Here is a 21,530-nt window from a genome sequence, read left to right on the forward strand (position 1 = left end):
GGAAGGAAGGAAAGAAAGAAAGAAAGAAAGAAAGAAAGAAAGAAAGAAAGAAAGAAAGAAAGAAAGAAAGAAAGAAAGAAAGAAAGAAAGAATATTTTACATTGTGACCTGAGAAACAAGTTTCAAGAAACAATACTTACACTCTGACATGTCATACTCCACCTATTCTATTCTATTCTATTCTATTCTATTCTATTCTATTCTATTCTATTCTATTCTATTCTAATTTCATTCCATTCTATTCAAATGCCGCTTGGCCCTCACTAAATTGATTTTATGACCAACTAGTGAGTTTCAACCTGCAGTTTGAAAAAACAGTGGTTTAGACAAATACAGTTTTCTCACACAAAACTTATATGGAGCGAAGTGTGGGATAGAAGAAAGAACATTGGATTTTGAGTGAAGACACCTGATTTTCAGCATGATTCATTTACTTACTGACTGTGTGACCTTAGATGTGCCCATTAACCTTTTGTGTGTCTCTTCTATTACCTGTAAAATTCAGATAATATATCAGCTGCAAAGGGATCTTCTGGGGATCAAATGTGATAAAATGCATGAATGCAAAAAGCATATGCCTAAAATAGTCCTGGTCAAACTAAAATTACCATAATCAAAGAAAGAGCAGAATGGTGCATGGTGTATCCCAGTTGGCTCTGGGTCTGTCATCTGAATTCTGGAGCCACATCTCTCCAGAACATACTGAGAACCAGAAACAGGATCAAAATAATTTAACCAATCAAAACAGGTGTTGCTGCTATATTTATAAAATTCACAAAATTTACTGACACAGAAGCCTGTGTGAAATCCCCTCAAAATCATTGTAGTCTTGTTCTAATACTATTGTAGCCATGTTGATTTTCCGATCTGTATCTGTGGACCTGTATTAGAAGGACATTCAATAAAATCCTATTGGAAGAGGAGCTGATAGATGCAAGTATTTTCAAGTGTGAAATGACAGCAAACAGACTGCAGGAAAACAGCAAGATGAAATCATTTAATATAGGCAATATGTAAACTTCAGCAGGCCCTGGTGGTATCACTGTATTAAGGTACAATACAATAACTGATTTTTATGATGCGTTCAACAAACTACTACATTTGAGTACTCAATATATGTACTAACCTAGGTGCAAGGAAGATAAAGATGACCAGGGTATGTTTGCTAACCCTAAAAAATGAGCACACAGATGAATGAGACAGACACATAAATAGACAATTTCCACTAACATGATACAATGAAGAAAAATATGCATCTGAGCATGATAAGATATGAATATGTCATGAGAGAAAAAAAGAAGAGCAGCTAGCACAAAGTGGAAGTGGAATTCAGGTAATGCTTCTTGAAGGTCATCTTGCCCAAGATGAGTCTTGATGAAGATAAACAAAGAAAGATGGGGAAACAATTCAGAATGATGGAATAGCCTGAGAAAGGCATGAAAGTATGAAACCTTGCATAGTGTAGATAATATTTCTAGATCATAAAAAGACAAGTATAGGCTATACATAAAAGGTAGGTATGATCCTCAATACTGAGTCTTCTATACCAGGTTAAGATATGTAGAGTACATCACATTGACCAGTGGAAGCCACTGATAGGGATTGATTACACTGCAAGCCTTATGGAGGAGGAATTCAAAAATAGATTAGGCACATAAGTTAAGGAACAACTGTAGTGGTTCAGGAGAGACATTTTGAGGGCATGAATGAGGGAAGCAGTAATAGGGATGAAGAAGAGGGGTTATATACGAAAAATATTTTTGATACTATATTTAGATGTGAAGACTGAGGCCAGGCAGTAAATGCTCCACTTCGGGGACAAAAACATGCCCTAGATTGCCCAATAGTATTCACTTTCTTGAGTTCATGATTGAGTCTAGAGAAATTAATACATATCTACAAGGCACTATAATATGAGATAGGAGATGGTAAGTGTTGAAAGAAAGGCACAGACATGTGGCTATAGGAGTTAGAGGAAAAAGGCATAAATTCCAACTGAGCATTTTAGAGAAGTCTTCATGGAATAAGAGGCATGCAAGGCAGATCTTGAAAGATGGTTAAGATTTTGCCATGAGTCGATAAGAAGAAAGTGCATTTCTGATAAAAGGAGCAACCTGAGAAGATACGCAGGATGAAATATGGTGTCATTTCAAGCTAAAAACACAGGTTCTGGAGTCACACAAAGTTGGGACCAAACTTTGGCTCTGTCACATTCTAATCACAAAATCGGGGATAATTTAATTTACACTTCAGAGCCTCTGCTCCTCATTTGTACAACAGTTATAACTATCATTTATATTATGGGATTATTGTGAGGATTTTTTCCTATTAAACTTGATTTATTGATTACAATGAAATTCACTTACGTCTGAGTTTTATACTTTCATGCATTTTTGTTTCACTAATTAGCATCCTTTTTTATTCAGCTTGGAGCATTCTATTTAGCATTTCTTGTAAGGTAGGTCTAATGGTGATGAACTCCCACAGCTTTTGTTTGTCTGAAAAAGTCCTTATCTCTCCTTCATTTCTAAATGACTACCTTGCCAGGTATAGTATTCTTTGTTGGCAGTTGTTGTTTTCCTTTAGTACTTTTTTTTCTTTTCCTCTTTTAAAGAATTTATTTTAAACCTATTATACCACACAATATGTTTTAAACAGTGACATACAACTTCCTAATAAGACAGAGCAAAGACAAAAAAAGTTTATCTTATTAGAAACAAGATACACCATCACTTATAGTCATTGTCAAACATTACTGCACTTTAACTTTCATAATTTGACAAAGCATTCACGAAACAATCTGAAGACCAGTTTTAACACACAAATAACACCTATAGACAGACACGACTGTCCTAAGTTGTTTATTATGTAGGAATTTTACAAACTTTACTTGCATTATTTGTAATAATAGAGTTGGAAAGTAGTGTGCCTTCTCCAAGTTGCCTGGCAAGAACCACCAATAGTGTGATAGAATTTATGGCCCTTTCCAAAGTCATGGCTCTTTCAGCCTGCAGATGTCAGCCCATACATCTCCCTGTGCTTGTGAACTGGTTTGTGATTCACTGGGTGTCAGGATTTCTTTTGATAGCTTTATGGAATGGATCAATTAGGATAACCTCAAAAAATTTGTACATGGAATCTTCACCAACCCAGTTAGAATTCAGGACTCTTAAAGCTCCACAGTGGTGTCCAGCTTACTCCTCCACCGTGGACTGAAGGCTTCAAGGAAACTAGCTGGTTAACATCATGATGGATAGGCTTGTCATAAGTTGCACCCTTAGGAACTGGGCAGTTTTGGCCACCATGGTGCACACAAATCCTGTATATAATGTAACCTTGCTTGGCCTTGTAGCCCAGTTGGCATGCTTTATCAGGCCAGGTGGGGTCGGGATCCCTGTGCAGAGCTGAGAGCTGCCAGTACTGCCAGCAGCAGACCTTCAGAAGAAAGTGTAAGATAGCAGACTGCTTCTTCTTCATTAGCTCCTGGATGTATTTGTATGCATCCATCTTGGTTTACCTGATGACACCAGACAGAAAGGCTCCTTTAATACTTTGAATATATCATCCCACTTTCTCCTGGTCTGCAAGGTTTCTACTCAGAAATTGACAGGTAGTCTTATGAGGGTTCTCTTGTATATAATTTTTGCTCTCCTCTTGTTCCTTTCAAAATTCTCTTTGTTTTTGACTTTTGAGAGTTTGGTTATGTGACTTGGTGAAAATCTATTTACATATTTATTTATTTGCTGCCTGGTCAGTAGGTTTATTGTATTTATCTGAAAAATCCTCATAGAAAATTACTTGACATAGCTCTCAGCAGCCCACTCCTAGGCTCTGAGGAAGCCTGCCTTCTTTTGAGGTCCCTGATTTTTCTTCTGGGCAAGAGATATTTTGGGATGGTTTCACCTCTTCTTTTTAACCTATTTCTTGGGCTTCTTCTCATAAACTGGGTTCTCTCATATAGCAGCATGAGCTTTCTTATACAACTCCTCCATCAGGTCTGGGGTTATGCTGTTCTTTATGTATTGAGAGAACTGTTTCTTGTAAGCAGCTTTGTCATCTTTCATTAGGTAACGCAAGTAATCTGCAGCATTCTAACCAGTGATATGCTTCTGATGTATGTCAGCATTAAATTCCTTGCTTTCAGAATCATAACCAGGGAATCATTTGGTACTGTGAGGGATAGACAAGCCTCACATGAATACTCATCATGCATACATTGGTTTACATGATGGTGTCCTAAAATTTCTGTAGGCTTTCTTTACTCTTTTTCTTTTTGTTTTCCATTTTGCCTCTGGGCAATTTCAAATGACTTGTCTTTGAGCTCACTGATTCTTTCTTCTGTTTGATCAAATCTGCTGTTGAAGCTCTCTATAAAATTTTTTAGATTGGCCATTGGATTCTATAGCTCTAGAATTTGTCTTTGGTCCTTTTTCATGGTTTGTACCCTTTGTTGAACCTCTCATTTAGTTTGTATATTGTTTTCCTGATTTTTGTTTCTGTATTCTCTTGTAGTTCATGGGGCTTCTTTAAGACTGTTATTTTGAATACTTTGTCAGGAAGTTTGTAAATCTCAATTCTTTAGAGTCAGTTACTGGTGCTTTATTTTGTTTCTTTGGTGGTGTCATGTTTACCTGATTGTTCATGATATTTGTGGCTATGCATTGGTGTTTGCACATTTGAGAATGTAGGTACTTATTCCAATCTTTAGAAACTGGTGTCATCAGGAAAAGACCTTTACAAGTCAGCTCATCCAGAGATTATAGGCAAGCCATCTGACATGATTTGTAGGTGGGCTTGCTGCTAGGGGCTTAAGCAGGCTGGTCTGATGCCTGAGTGAGCAGATGGGCAGGTCTGGAGCCTGAATCCATGGCGATGAGCCTAGAACTTAGAACCACTGGGGAGGTCCTAGAGTTTGGGTCTGCTAGGGCGTGGGCCTGTAGCCTGGGCCATTGGCCTGGGACCTGGGTCCATGAAGGTGGGCCTAACATCTGTATTCATAGGAGCCAATTTGAAGCCTAGGTCCATAGGGGCTGATGTGATGCTGGGGCAGGCTTTAAACCTGAGTCTGCCAGGGCTGACTAGGAGCTGGGGTGGACCTGAACCCTGAGTCTGTGGGGATAAGTCTGAAGCCTGAATCTGTGAATGCCAGCCTGATCCTGGGACACAGTGGGCTTGAGTCAGTGGGGGCCAGCCTGGACCTGAGCAGGTCCTAGAAAGTAGGCTTGTGGGCCTTGACCTGGAGTATTGGTCTGTGGGGGCTGACCTGGTGCTGGGGATGTAACCCTTGGGCCACTAGGGTCAGCCTGACAGTGGGGCAGGCCTGAAGTTTGAGGCAGATCTGGAGCCTGAGTCTTTGGAGGCTGGCCTAGCACTGGGGTAAACCTGAAGGCTGAGTCTATAGAAGCTGGTCCACAGCCTGGGGCTGCTGGGGCTGGCCTGGCATAAAAGTAGGCCTAGAGGCTTGGTCTGTGGTGCTGGCCCGTAATCTAGAGCCATGGGAACCTGTCAGATGATTGGTTTGACTGGGGTGGGCCCAGTGTTGGGATCTGAGCCAAAATCCTGTGCTTGCTTCACTCTCCTCCTCCAAGCAGAGAGCATCTCTCTGTGCTGCCTGAAGTTGGAGGTGGAGTTGATGCAGGTAATGTTAAATTTTCCTTCCTGCCCTCTCAAGTGTGTCTTTTAAAAATCTCTGTGCTGCACCCAGGTGCTGCAATCTCTTACCTACTTTCCTTAGCTCTGTGAAGGTATTATGCACCTATAGCTATTCAAACTGATGTTTCTGTGAGAGGATGAGCACCAGAAAGTCCTACTCCACCATCTTGCTGATGTCATTCCTGTTGCAAGTATTTAATGAAGTAATGTATGTAACTGTGTTTGGCTCAAAGTAAGCAATCAATACGTGTTAGCTGTTATTCTATTATGATGATAGTAACAGGGAGGGGAGATTAGGCCATTCTCTCATGAAAGGGAGAATGCATATAATTCAGAACCAAATAGAGAGAGTGAAGGTGGACCAGAGAGTCTGTTAAGGCTTAGGGCTGGGGTAAGAAACTTGAACTTTATTGAGTTGGTGATAGGGAGCCACTGAGGATTTATGCATGGGATTGAGGAGTTGGGCTGTGTTGACTAAGATTAATCAGCAGCCATATTAAAGGTGCTTTAGAGTAATGAGGGACTAAAAGCATGAAGACTATTTATAAAATTATCATAAGACTTCTTCCTTTGCCCATTGGCTGATGAAAAAAATAAAGAAAAAATTATCATAAGACCTCAGATGAGAGGCAATGAAGGTCTGAATTGGTGTAGAGTTAGTAAGAAGGGAGAGGAAATCTTAAACATATGGGAAGTTGTTACAGTGAAATAAGGGGAGCTATCAAAGATAGCTAAGTTGGCAATTATGATTATTAGAATGAGAATTCATAAATATTAACAATATAGTAGCACATATTAAGAAGACTAGAGGAGAAGTGGGTCAAGAAAGGAGTTACAAGAGTCAGGAAACAGAGCAAAATGGTGGTTTCAGAGACTGTCAATTGTCCCAATATTCATTCCCTTCTGTGTTGTAGAGTTGGCCACCCAGCTAGAGACTTTATTTTTCAGGCTCCCTTGTAACTAGGTATTGCTATGTGATTAAGTTTTCATCAATGAGATGTGAACAGAGTGATGTGTACCACTTCTAGGTTGTTTCCATTAAAAAAAAAAGGGAGGGGGTCTACTTGTTTTTCATTCTTCTTTCCAGTTCCTGAAGGTCTGTACAGGAAAGTGGCATTCAGGATTCAGATTCCACCACGTGGGCAAAGGCAACATCCAAGGCAGTGGTATTGGAATAACATGGACCCCAGCAGAGCTATTCCCACTCCCATAGCCCTCAGACCTCTACCAGCTCACATTTTCACACACGAGAGAAATAAACCTTGTGTGTTGTTTAGTCCATGTTATTTCAGCATATGTTAAAGCAGCTGAAACAGTACACTAATAGAGAGACGATGTGTTTATGGCATAGCAGAATGTGAAGGTGGCCAGGAAAGAGTTCGGATAGAGGCACTATAGCCATAGAGATAGGCTGAGGTAGAGATAAGAGTCCTCTGGATGATAATGATGATTGAAACCATCTAATGAATGAGATTGCTAAGGGAAACACTGGTGAGAAAGGAGAAGGATTGCTAAGTGAAAGAGGACCACAGAGACCGCTGACAGTACATATGGTAGGTGGAGGGAAGAAGAAAAGGAACAGAGATTGAGATGGAAATAGAGACAGATATGGAAAGGCAGTGAGTTATGAAGGAAAACAAGAAAACAGAGGAGACTAATGAATGGCAGGGGAAGTAGGGGGAGTTTTTCTCCATGAGAAAGATTGGCCAACAATGTCAAATTCTGCAGAGAGATCACAGAGGATCAGGACTGAGAAAAGGTCACAGAGTTTGGGGGATTTGAGTTTACTTCCGACAGGAGGTGATCTAGAACAAGTCCAATTATGTTCAAAATAATTTGCTTTGAAAGACAGGACATTTGATAGTAAAATTTAGAGATCAACCTAAAACTAATTTTTTAAAAGTAGAGGGCAAATAATATCTGTGTCTATCTTCCCCTCATGCAGTAGAACTGAATCCTGCCTTCCTTTCTACTCCCCACCCAATATGAGTTGGAGTTAGTGACTGGCTTCCACAGGAAAGAACACAGAAAGGGCAAAAAAAATAGTGACTTCACAGTTTAGAAACTTGACAAACACTATCTACTTCAACCAAGTGATGAAGGTCAACAGCAGCAGTGATAAGTCACATGGATATAATGCACCCCCTGAGATGATGTGATGAGAAGGGCAATTCAGCTTGGTGGTAGGCTTTCTCCAAACCCATAACCCCAGTTTTAACAGGAGAAAAACATCAGACAGACTCAAATTGAAGGACATTCCACAACGTAACTGACCAGTACCCTTCAAAACTGCCAAGGTCATGAAAAACAAGGAAAGATGGAGAACCTGTCACAGACCAGCGACTAAGGAGATGTGATGACTAGGTGCCACGGGGCACCCCAGATGGGATCCTAAAACAGAAAAAAAAAGATCACTAATGGAAAAACTGGCTCAATTCAAATAAAATCTGGAGTGTAGTTAACAGTATTGTGCCAGTGTTGTTAATCTTTTAGTTTTGACAAATATATCACGGGTATGGAAGATGTTAACAAAGAGCAAACTGGATGAAAGAGATACTCTCTCTACTTACTGTCTTTATAACTTTTATGGAAATCTAAAATTATTGCAAGATGAAAAGTGTATTTTTTAAAAAGTATAAGGTAAGGGCAGAGCTTTGTGATAGTTACTTCTAGGAATAAGCAAGGTGGAAACAGAAAATATCTGGTACCCCAGTTCCCCACCCTTCCCCTCCTCCTTCTCCCTAAGAAAAGTTTTTCCATTAGTCCATTATTATGGTACAATGGAATGTTCAATTTCACACTGCGTGTGACATTCCATGCCAACTAGAATAGTTAATGCAACTTTACATTTATGACTCTGCTTGGGTGTGAATTATTGTGTTTATGAAAATCTCCATATTAATGTCTGATTGTAAATCATTCTGCCGGCTCCTTTTATTAATAGCTCAATTCCCACTACTCACCGCTGCAAGCCATTCAAATTACCACAACTGTATGGGAAAAGGGCTGCTTCGCATTTGTTTACCATCTACATCCAACCATCCTGGGCTTTGCTCTAAAGCCCCATCCTCTGAACTGCTCAAGCCAGTTGTTTTTGACTGGGTTTCTTTGTTGGTGAGGTTGAGCAGCTTCTCTGAGAAGTGGCATTTCTTACTCTATGTCCCTACATTTTCTACTCTTCAGAAATATCCACTGGGAAGTGGCTTTGGCATGGATTCTGGAGTCAGACAGATTTGGGTTCAAATCCGTGATCTTAGTGAGTCATTTAATCTCTCCGAGCCCCAGTTTTCTCATCTACTGTGGGAATCATAACACATATCTTGTAGAGCAGTTATGAAAATTAAATATGATGATGTATGTAAAGTTGTTAGTACAGTTCCTGGCACATAGAAAGTGCTCAAGGGTCCTTTTGTTATGGTAATCATACCAACAATAATGCTAACAACATTAATAGCGGATATAGTAGAAAGGATTTGAGGCTGGCAGCTGGAAGGCCTGCATTCTAGTTCCAGTTTGTCTACATACTAGAAAGATGATCTTTGGAAAGTCGCTTCAAATCTCCAGCCTTCTCTTAGTTGTCCCATCTGTAAAATGGAGAAGCAGCCTCTCTTAGAGCCTTCCAGGGCTCCAGAACGGATAGTCCCACCTGAGAGGCATGCCCACCTTTATTCCTGCTTCAAAACCCCTTCCCCGATCCCTAACCCCACTGCCAGTTCTTTTTCTTTGGGTCAGACAGTGCCTCATTGGAGGTGACAGAGTCTTCAGGAAGGAGCTAGCCAGGGCTTCCTCGTGCTTTCTCATAGAACAGCTCAAATCAGACCCCATACTCCAGCCCCCTTCCTGGCAGAAGGGGAAATATGAAATCTCAGCAGCCTAGGAGGTTTTTTATGCTTCTCTAAATCATTAAAGTGGCCAATATTTTCCTTTGCTGCACTTCTCTCACCTCACAATATTTTTTTTCCTGCAGTGAAATCCATTCCCCCAGCCTGGAAATGTGGGCACTTTATAGAAAATCTTTAGCTTGTACTAGCATAAATGGATGGGTCTTATTTCCTGTCTGCAGTTCATGGTGTTGCAAAGGCATTGCCAAAAACTACTGACTGAAACATAAAAGCAAAAAATGGATGGAAATGAATGTGGGCACGTTCACGTGTACATTTACAAACATGATCAAGTCCATACTTAAGGAAAAAGATTCCACAAAGTGACCTCCTAATTCATAGCCCATGCTCAGGACCTCTTCTTCATGGGAGAAAGAAAAGGAGGGTATTACCAGGCAATGTGATTTGATAAGCCAGAGAAGGCCTTAGACCCCTGGTATGTCCCCACAATCCTTGTACTCTGATGTTGGATATGGCATTACTAGAGATCTATCCACTGTGTAATTTTAAACATACAAAGAGAAAAACATGTTGAACTCTCTGGGATTCTCTCTTAATCATATGATACTTCCTAATAACGTTTGTACTTTATGGTTTTAAAATGACTTGATATTTTGGTATATATAATGTCAGAGACAATCTTCACAGCAAGTTTGTGAGTGAACACCCATTGTACAGATGATGAAACTGAAGTCTACAAGGATGGGGTGACTTATTAAACATCACACAAGTAGGGAGTAGGACAGGTGGGCTCAAGCACAGTCTCTTAAATCTGGTCTCAACATTCTTTCCACTCTATCCCATTGCCTCCTGGGAGTATCCTGAAATAGACAGACAATTAACCTCATGAGTGAGTCTTCTTTCTGATCAGAGGGCTCCTGGTCTGTGTGGGAAAAAAAAAGCAATGGAGCCTGAGCAGCAGGGAAGAGGAGGCATTGACAGAGAGGTGGGTGCACAGCCCTTTGTAGGGGTACAAATGTCGCTCACTTCATTTACACCCACCCTGTCTGCAGAGTGCAACAGAATAGTCAGGAGTCCCTGAGTTTGGGCGTTCTGCTACGTCAAATCCACCTGCGCCATTTATTTACTCCCTGTGTGACCTATTTGTGCCCCATTTCTTTGTCTTTGGAAATGGAATGATTATATTAATCCCACTGGGTACTGTGAAGATCACTGAAGTATAACAGATGATGCAAAGAAGACACTTCCTCCCTTCCTTCCTCTCTCTCCCTCCCTCTTTCCTTCTTTCATTCTCTCCTTGCTTCCGTCCTTCTTTCCCTCCTTTCTTTCCCCCTTTCCTTCCTCCTTCCTCTCTCCCTACTGCCTTCCTTCCCTCTTTCTTGCTTCTTTCCTTCTTTCCCTCTTTCCCTCCTTCCTTCTGTCTCTGCTTCCCTCCTTCCCTCCTTTCTTCCCTCTTTTCCTTCTATCATGCCTTTCCTCTGTTCTCTTTGCACTATTTGGTAGCTTGGAACCTGCATCACCTCATTTGAGGAGCCAAAATTGTCCGATGTCCCTCTCCTCCCTGGGCAGCATGTACCAGTCTTGTCCTCTGGGTGGTGTAGTCCATGGGGCCACAGCTCTCACAAGCAGAAGACTGTAGGCCAGGCCCATGTATGGGCATTCAGCACTGGTCACATGAATTCAACTTGAGGGACTTCCTGGACATCCTCTCATCTGCGACAGACCAAACAACCTCCCCGGGCCTCGCGTGCTGTGGGTGAGGCCTCCTTCCCGGACTCAGGCCTGCAGGCTCTGCCCAAGTACGGCCCCCTTGCTTCCTTCAACGTAAGTAAACTCCCCAGAACAGCAATCCTAGTGCCTGGTACCAAAGAACCCCCAAAACTGAGGCGTGCTTGGAGCCGGTGCTTCGAAGGTCGACACAGTTCTTTCGGTGGCAGGGCCGGGCAGCTGAGGCCTGGCACCATGACGCCTTGCTCAGTGCTGGGTGCTGCCTTGGCCCTTCCCCTGGCCCCGAGCTTAGATTTTCCCCACCCTCTTCCTGACTCTCCACTTCCATCCCACTCTCAGTGCCACCTCCAGCCCATCACATCCCCCTTCCCTGGACGGCACGGATTCTCCAGAGGTGTGGGGACAGTGGCTGTTTTCTCTTTGTTCCTCCTTAGATGTTCTGTTTGTTGAGCGAATTGTTTTCTTCCAGGCTCCGAGCTGGCGGCTGACATGGCTCACCCGCGCTAATTAGCTAAGCCAGCTGGTGCGTTGGTAAGGTTTCTCTGTGCTCCTCGGTGTGTGTTTCTTTTTTTAAACATGATCAATACCCTCTCCGGCTGGGCTCCCTCACACACTCCCTATTGTTCTCCTGTTTGCATTGTGCCCAAGTCCTGGTCAAGGACTCAGGGAGCCTCGGAAAACACGCTTTTCCCGAGGCTGGCGTTCAGCCTGGAGCCGGGGAGAGACCACGCAGCAGATGTGGCTTGACCCCCTGCTCCGCGCCTGCAGCTTGCAGTGATTTTCCGTAGCTGTGGACAGTGCCTGAGGAAGCCCACATGGATGCCAAACAGTCGGGTAAAGATGAGAAATTGCTGTGTGGCTCCAGGGCAAATTGTCTTCCCTCTCTGAGCCTCTGCTTCTTTCTTTGTAAAAGAAGTCAGTTCCCAGTTCCCGTGTGAGTCCCTTACGTACTATATTCTCAAAGGTTTCAAAGTGCATCTGGAGATGTGGGCCCTCCCTGTGAGTAGGGGTACAAGGTCACAAACAGGACCTTGTTCACTCCTGCTGCAGTCCTGGAGTTAAAGTAATATAGACCTTTGCCAGGTGAGCTCCGGAAGAGGCCACAACCAGACACCAGCGGGCTGGAGGCCTGACCCGCTCCTCCAGCTGGTGCTACCCTCCTCCACAGTTCCTGGGAGTCTGTCTGCTTATTTTGTGCAAGAGACATAAGAAGATTCTCTGAAACTCTCCCCTCCCCACTGTCGTTCAGCTGTTGTGACTGGGAGCCCATGATGTGCACTGCAGAGAAGATAGCTCCAACACATTTTTGATATGTATGTATATATTTTGTATATATAGAATTGACCATTGAACAATATGGAGGTTGGGGCATCAACCCCATATGCCATCAAAAATCCACATATAACTTTTAACTCTCCTGGAACTTAACTATGAAGAGCCTAATCTTGATTGAATGCCTTCCCAAAAACATAGTCAGTTAGCACATATTTTGTGTGTGTATTATATACTGTATTCTAACAATAAAGTAAACTAAAGAAAGAATGCTATTAAGAAAATCATAATGGGCCGGGTGTGGTGGCTCATGCCTGTAATCCCAGCACTTTGGGAGGCTGAGGCGGGCGGATCACGAGGTCAGGAGATCGAGACCATCCTGGCTAACATGGTGAAACCCTGTCTCTACTAAAAATACAAAAAATTAGCTGGGCGTGGTGGTGGGCGCCTGTAGTCCCAGCTACTCTGGAGGCTGGGGCAGGAGAATGTGGTGAACCCAGGAGGAGGAGCTTACAGTGAGCCAAGATCATGCCACTGCACTCCAGCCTGGGCGACAGAGTGAGACTCTGTCTCAAAAAAAAAAAAAAGAAGAAAATAAAATCATAATGAAGAGAAAATGAAAATGTATAAATGTATTTACTATTCGTTAAGCGTAAGTGGATCATGATAAAGGTTTTCATCTTCAATGTCTTCATGCTGAGTAGGCTGAGGAGGAAGAGGAGACGTTTGTCTTGCTCTCTCAGGGTAGCTGAGACAGAAGAAAATCCATGTATAAGCAGACCCACACAGCTCACACTCAAGCACTTATTGTTCAAGGGTCAACTCTGTGTGTGTGTGTGTGTGTGTAAATATAAATTTTTTTGGTAAACAGATACTAGTTCAAATATGATTTTATTCAAAACTCATTCTGGCGTTTAGAATTCTCCTGCTGCCTTCTTTGGATTAATAGTGTCTTTTGAAAATCTCTGACATATCAAGGGCTGGAGAGATTGTCTGGTTCCTCCCTAAGCTAACGAAAATTTCTTTCCTATTTTCAAAAAGAAAAAAGGTGATGATAACAACTCATCTTTATTGATAACTTCATGTGTGCTGGACATTGTGCCAAACATGTAACGTAGGCTATTTTAGTAATCCTTGTGATATGTGTATGTCATCCTCATTTTGCAAAAGCTCAGAGAGGTTAAGGAACCTGTCTAAGACCACACAGGTAGCAAGGAGGGAAGCACAGAAGCAGGTCCTGGCCATTCTCTTCATAGCTTCAGAGAACCTTCTCTCCTGTACCTTCTCCTTAGTCCCTGATTTTAATGTTTGGCAACACTGACTGCCAAGACATCCATCACATCTGGTAATGACATAGAAGAGTGGAGACAGGACACTGGCCTCAAGGCCAAGTTCATGTATCCAGCCCTGATTCTATGACTGGCCAAAACAAACAAACAAACAAGCAAACAAAAAACAGAAAAAGAAAAAAAAATTAATAAGCTTTCCAAGCCTCCTTTATCCCCTTCACAAAATTACTATAAAAATTAAGAAGATAATAGTCATGAAAATACTCTGAAAATTATAAAGCACTCTAGGAATATTTAGTATCATGTTTCGTTTTGACACCGGCGAAGACAGAGACCAGAGTTACCTCTATGCATAGAGTAAGTTCCCTCATCCCTTAGCAATGCCTGCATCTCCTCCATCAGCTCTGACGCTGTAACGGAGGTGTGAGTGTTAAGCTTCCCCTGGCACCAATCTCTGCAGCAATCTCCAACTCCTTTCCTCCTGAGGCGCCCTCTGGACTTAGAGGAGGCCGGAATAGCTGAGTCAGCTGCATTTCCTTCTGTCTCGGGGCTCCCTTAAACCTGTTACTGAAATTGGCTCCGTGGTACCTGCAGGTTTGCTTGCCATCCAGCAAGTCCCCTGGGGTGGCCCCATTAATCACATTTGCTCTCTCTCCCCTCTCCGGCTGGTTCTGAGGAGAGCAGGTAGGTGTGTGGCGCCTCTGTGCGTGTAGGTGTGCGTATGAATTTGTTTGTCCCCTGGGAGCAGCTGGAGACTAAGTTCCCCTGCAGTAAAACTGAGTTAGTTGCTTCTTTCCTAATAACCATAATCCATTCCACTTCTTCCAAGGAAATGACAGGCCCCCGGGTGATGCATCCCCATGACTGGGAGAAATCGGCTATTTTAGTCCTCTCCGAACCCGGAGCAAGTTCTTGGAGCTGTCCTGCGGCAGCCTGCCAGGCCCTTCTGCTACTAAGAACACCCTCTTCTAGTTTGTTTCCTGGTTCCTGGGCTCCCCACGACGACGGGTTTCAGAGCTCAGAAGACACCCTACACTACTCTGCCTGCAAGCGGGGCCATTCTTGGAGGTGGGATATATCAGAGCCTTTCAAATGTCTCCACCCAGCAAAGTTCCCTCTGACGGAGGAGCCTGAGAGTGTCCTCCAGGGAGGCTGCGGGCAGCGCCTGAAGCAGCCCCACCACAGCACATCTCTTTGAAGTCTTATGTTTTGTCTCAGGAATTCACGTGAATTCTGCATTCTATTCCATAATGCATATGTTTGTTTTAATATAAAAATGTGTTAACCCCAAATCTTCAAGTAAAATAGATGCCCCAGGAAGATATAACTTGTTTATTCTATAACTTTAAACTGCCTAGTTTGCCACTGCATGCCCCCAGGGGTACAAGTACTCTAGTTAGAGAAGCAATTGCAATAAGAACAACAACCAAAAAAGTGACTCCCCTTCCCAGTCTCCTGGAAAAGATCTGCTTAGTTGTCATGTCTGTTGTTCTGGACACTAGAATAACGGGGAGAGATGAAGAATTGAGGAAGATGCAGAGGCAATACTGATCCACCATGTCTGGAAGCTTCAAAATGTTTGTTGAATGAATATTTTTCCTTCCTGCTTTAGCTCAGTCTCATCATCGAGGATCAAATCCTAATCAGACAGTCTTTGTCTCAGTTCCTAACGCTACTCCTCCAGCAGGCTATGCAGGTTAACAGCATGGCCATCTTTATGATTTATCTGTACCTCATTTGTACCAGCCTCAGAGAATGCAAGTTACCTTCCTTCTAAGATAGATTGTTCTTAGCTGATATGATCCGGAGAAATTTGGGAGAAAACAACAGTTTGTTTGTTTGTTTGTTTTCATTCTAATTGTCTCAAGTGGGAAGGCCAGCCAAGAAGAAAACTGATACTGGGATTGAGTACACCAAAGAAGAGAAGCCTAGAGACTTAAGAAAACAAAAATGGGGAGAATCGATTTGGCTGAGAGGAAGCCTTTTGGTTGATTCAGGGGATTTAATCTGGATTGGACAAGTAGATCTAGCTGGTCACTAGAGAAAGTCCCCAGAGGCCAGACGACTCTACTTAAAACAATTCAGAGGCAACTCTGCCCAGAGGTGGGGGCTTGTCCAGGTGACACGCTGCAGCCTCCTCTGCTTCCTTCGCTCTGTCTCCACTACCCAGGATAGTCCCCAAAAGGTACAACTGTGGGCGAGATAAACGATCGGGCGCAAAGGCACAACCTAATATAATATTTGCAGTATTTCTCAGACAGACAAGGGAAACATCCAGCTCTGTGATTTCGCTTGATACAACAAAGCCAAACCTTCATCACACAAACGTACAAGGAAGCCAAGAGCGAGAGAGCTGTAAACATCTCAGAGCAGCTCTGCAGACAGCCCCGTATGGAGACACATTTCAATGGGGGTGGCAAGGGTGGGGAGGAAAGATGAAGCTTGCCAAGTCATAGGCACTCTGATTTGCAGGGAGCATAGCACGGATATTTCAAATCATTTCCTTTTCGTTAGTACCTAATCCCCCAGCTGTTCTCTGAGTATTGGCTCAAACGCTGGGAAACAGTCAGCCTCAAATGTAAAAGCCACAGGGCTCCTTTAAATTATGTTGTCTTGCTACATTGATATGTCATGTCAACCCAAACTTGTGGTGTACAGCTTCTGGGAGAAGGCAATTTTGTCTGATGATGAATTTAAAGGAAAATGAGCCATTTTTATCAAGGTCACTTAAAATTAAAAACAGTTTCAGTCTGGTCTTATGTGAGGATTTTGATGTACTGGAGGGAGGTTATTTCCCGGCTACTGTCTCTGATCTCTCCTGCATCTCTCTGGGCTCTGGGGTCTGAAGAATCTAGGAGCTGATGGGGAAGTAGCGCCCTCCTGCTTCAGGGAAGTAGAGCGGATGTCTAGCACCAGAGCCCCAGATGGAACTTTGTCCCATTCACATTAATTGAATCCAGTGCTTTGAACTCTTACATACGCCTGTTCATATAAATTAACTCATTTAACCTCATGGAGCACGTTGTATTGTCCCCATTTTTTTTCTGATGTGGAAACTGAGGCTCAAATGGGTGAAGCAACTTGCCCAAAGATCCTATGCTAAAAAGCTACGAAACCAGGATTGGAATGAAGGCTTCCAATGCTTGGGCTCTTTCTATTCCAACAGGAGTTCTCATTCTACATTCATGTATTCATTTACTCCTTTATTTACATGCTCAACAAACATGCATTGGGCATCTACTGTGTGCCAGGCACTAGGGACACAAGAATGACTTAGACATGGTCCCTGCACTAAAAGATTGCAGAATCTAGTGGAACTCACAGTCTAGTCTTGCAATATTTATTCAACAAATATTTAACATTTAGTAGAACAAACAGCTGGCCCGATTGAGCACAGTTCTTAAGCAGCTGTTTTCATGTCCCATAGTTGTCCTCGCTATTGTTTTAGGAGTGAGTGAGCGGCATCCTGTTCCCCTTACTCAACAGGCAAGGCAAACTATGGTCCATGCCCAGGAAGGCCTTGTCTCTGATTCATTAGGTCATGAGCCTTAGACACTGTAGTTTTTAGAAGCTCTGCAGATGCATTATGTCATTACTAGCTGAAAACCCAAGCTTTGGGGTTTTACAAACCCAAGTTTTGGGGAGGCACATTCCTTTGGGGATGTAAGTGTAATTTTGCTTTCCTGATTTTCATGTTTTATTTGGGGCCTGGAAAATTAATAAAGCGGATTTTCCCCCATGTTTCACGATTTCTTGGATTATTTTATTAAGCAGACTCTCAGTCCTACACTAGACATTCGCAGGCTAATGTTGCACATTTGTCAGCGGTTGAGAATCACTCCTTTGAAACCACCATTATTTAATTGGCTGAATATTCGTCATAGCTCCTTCCATAGCCCACCTTCCCTTCTGAAGACACCCTCTAAAGCAGTGATCCCCAACGTTTTTGGCATCGGGGGCCGGTTTGTCAGTCCAAGACAAACCAGTGGAAGACAATTTTTCCATGGATCCAGGTGGCAGGGGGTGGTTTTGGGGTGAAACTGTTCCACCTCAGATCATCAGGCATTGGTTAGGTTCTCATGAGGAGCATGCAGCCTAGATCCCTCACATGCACAGTTCACAGTGGAATTTGTGCTCCTATGAGAATCTGAGAGGAGGCAGAGCTCAGGCAGTAATACTTGCTCACCACTCATCTCCTGCTGTGCCGCCTGGTCCCTAACAGGCCACGGACTGGTACTAGTCCATGGTCCAGAGGTTGGGGATCCTGCTACAAAGGACTTCACCCTTCACCTCCCACTACTTTGGAAAATGTCACTGATGCTGCCTCCTAGCTTCCCCTAGCAGCCTTGTTCTATCAGTGGTGCCACACCTTTGCCACAACTCTGCACCTGTTCTCTGTCCCTTGCCTCATTGTCATGCCTCTCGAGCCACTCTCACCTGGTGAACACTCACCAGTACTGTAAGCCCTCTTTATTCAGGCCTGATTCCTCAAACCTAAGGCCAAGCTTAGCTCAGGGGGAGGTCAGAAAACTTTCTGAGACCAGGATAATAATGAGAAGAAAAAGAAAAAAGGATAGTGGGGAAAATGCTCTCTTTTTTCACCCCATGCACACATGTTTTGGTGCTTAGAATCATTTATCACAGGCCTTCTGCATTCATCTCCCCCTTCTCTTCCTCCCCTTTTTCCTTTTTAAATTCTACCCATCACTTAATCCAAAACAAAATCATCTGGAAATAAAAACAGAATCTAGGAAATATAAGTCCAATGACTTTGTTCATTGCTTTTATTTTGTAGCCAATACAAGTGAAGCCCAGAAAGGGAAAGTATTTTCCCAAAGGCACACAGCCTCCCAGTGTCAGGAGCTAGAACTGGAGCCCAGAGTGTCTGAGTTAGGACCTTGTACTTGTGTCAGGTCCTATCCTGAACACACTCCTCCAGATGGCAGAGGCTGCCAGCTCCCTCTCACACCACTCAGTCAAATACCAGGACAACTTCCGTGGTAGAACCAAGTAGCAGACAAGTTCCACAGTGGGTGAGGCCTGAAGTGTAGCCAGGCAGCCAGCAGAGTGTCAGCCAGCTGGCCAGGGGGTCATTAGCATTCAGGAAATATGACAAGCCTCTGCTCCCTGTCTACCGCCATGCAGCATGCGTCGCATGACACGACAGGAGTGGCCCTGGTTGAAGAAAGGAATCAAAGGCAGGGCCATCCCCGCAGCTGCAGGTTAATAGTGGACGAATTACACACCTGGAAAACAGTTTTCCCCTCGATGCATTATCTGGACCGTTTCAAAGTGCTTTGTCTGGGCTAAGCTGGCTGTGGGTGATGTTTGTAGGCCGGGGACTTGCAGAAACGATGCATTTTCTGACAGGGAGAGGGTCACCTGGGCAGAGGCCATTACAATGTGCTGTGGTCAGGTCGGAATTTCCCAGATCCCGATCGATGTGGTCTCAGGGCATTACTCAAGCATTGGGATTAGAGCACTGGCCAAGAAAATGCTCTTCAAATTGGTCGACAAGTTACACGCCATGGGGAAGCCACTCTCTCATTTACCCTTAGTTCCCCAATGCTTAAACCTGGGCCCTGGGGTTGGAAGATTTCTGGAGGTCAGAATAGGGAGCCCAGCAGATAGGGGTGCTGCTGAGGGGTGGGCTGTGTGAGGGAAGCTGGGTGCAAGAGAGAGACTGAACTCCCAGCTCCAGTTTGGCCCTGAACTCACTGAATAACTGAGTAGGTCACTGGGTGTCCTGGGTCTCAGTTTACTCATCTATAAGGTGGGACTAATAATACTTACTGATAGACACCTTTGGTACATTACACACAACAGATATAAAAAGTCTGAAAACTTAAAAGTGATATTGTCTTCTGAACGCAATTCCAGCAAACAAAAGCCCTTCTTTATTAGTCCTTTAGATATATATGGGTGTGAACAAAATAAGTTATATTAATAGGGGTGTCCAATATTTTGGCTTCTTTAGGCCACATTGGAAGAAGAAGAATTATCTTGGGCCACTTACAAAAAATACACTAATGAGCTGTATTAAAGCTGATGAGCTAATATATATATATATATCTCTCTCTCCATGTTTTAAGAAAGTTTATAAGTTCGTATTTGGCCACATTCAAAGCTGCCCTGAGCCACATGTGGCCCACAGGCTGTGGGTTGAACAAGCTTGGGTTTTAATCAGTCCTCCCAGCAATCTCGCCAAACTAGTGTGAGTAAAAATAATTCAAAGCTGAGAACTATGAGTGTCGCTTTCGGGTGATCATTCCCAGGTACTGGCCCAGTTTTGGGAAACAGTCCATCTTGCCCATCCCATCTGCTCTGAGATGTGTGTTCCAAATGCAAGCTGACCCCAAAATCTAGCCCTGATTTTGGATGGTAGTAGAGTTGGGCTAACTGACCTGTAAGATTTCTTGGTGCCAAACTGCTGCAAACCTGTGATTTTGTGGTTCAATATTAGACCCCTGATCATACAGATGTAATGAACTGCATCTGCTATGAGAGATTTGGAATTGACTGGCTCATTAAACACCTTACAAAACACACTTGGGAACAGAGAATGCTCTGCTTTGTCCAGGATTTGTGTCCACAGGGGATAGTGGGACACGGGTGAGAAGTGCATGCACCACCAGGTCTTTACAACCGGCCCTTTGATCATCATGACCCTACCTTCCTAAGCCAGACCCTCTGAGCTCCGCCTGCCCATAAAGGTGAACAAATGCTCATGATATGCACAGCGCTGCTCCCTCATCTTCCCCGCTCCTTCTCAGCCAATCCCACTTTGACCCAGTTCTCCAGTTCCCATCCAGTTTCTGTGACTCCAGTGACCCCTTCACTGACGTATCCCTTGTTTCTTGATGGCTACACCAGCCTCAGGTCCTCAGCTGTCCTTCAAGATCCCGGTCTTGGATTCATCCCACCAGCTGGGTCTCCCCAGTCTGCCTCAGTGGCAATATGAGGGGTACAGCCTCTCCTTGCCCACCACCAAGCTGTTTATCTAGGCACAAGTTATTTCTGCCATTGCTTTCTGTGGTGTTGAGGTCTTGAGAGAGGCATGAGCTCCTTGGATTCTGAATGCCATGACACTATCACATCATGAAATCTTCTGGCAGGAAGAGCTTTTGGGTCTCATCGTGTCAATAGTAGGAGTCTTTCTTCTAACAAACCATCATGCAGAACTGCAAGACATGAACTAGGTATTTTAAAAGGGGCTTCTCTGGTAGAAACAGATTCCTAAGTTCCATCCACTTACCCCACAACACATGCAGGGAGCAGGGGTATCCTTAGCGACCTAGCTAAGGATAAACCATTGATCTCGTCCAACCTCTTGAAGACACAGAGAGGTGAAGTGACTTTTGCTGTGTCACACAGCTGTAAGTAGTCGTGCTGAGATTAATAGCTAAGGCACTAACCTTCTAAGTCAGTATTTTTCCTTATACTTCATCCTTATCATTATCGTCTTCATCTTTATTTTCATCACAGTGTTCCTCAGCCTTTAATAAATATTGTCCACCAAACCAGCTTCCTTTTGTGGCTGTTGGTAACTTTGGACTTGGTCTGCTGAGCCTACCGTAGTGTCTCTTCTAGTGCTTCAGAGCCCAGGCAGGAGACAAAAATGGTATAGTTAGGAAGAAAACTGGATTGAGAGACAGAAGATCTGAACAGGGCCTCACTTTCCTTATGTGCAAAGTGGGAGGAACACCATGCACTTTGAAGATTCATTTGGAGAACCCAGTAAGGTGGC

General features: G+C 43.5%; 1 pseudogene; it reads right to left on the bottom strand.

The window, feature by feature from the left end:
• Positions 1-2,895: 2,895 nt before the first annotated feature.
• LOC105501060 lies at positions 2,896-3,507 on the bottom strand (annotated as a pseudogene).
• Between the last annotated feature and the right edge of the window lie 18,023 nt (positions 3,508-21,530).

This window comes from Colobus angolensis, unplaced genomic scaffold (assembly GCF_000951035.1).
Source record: "Colobus angolensis palliatus isolate OR3802 unplaced genomic scaffold, Cang.pa_1.0 Scaffold7, whole genome shotgun sequence".
NCBI lineage: Eukaryota > Metazoa > Chordata > Mammalia > Primates > Cercopithecidae > Colobus > Colobus angolensis.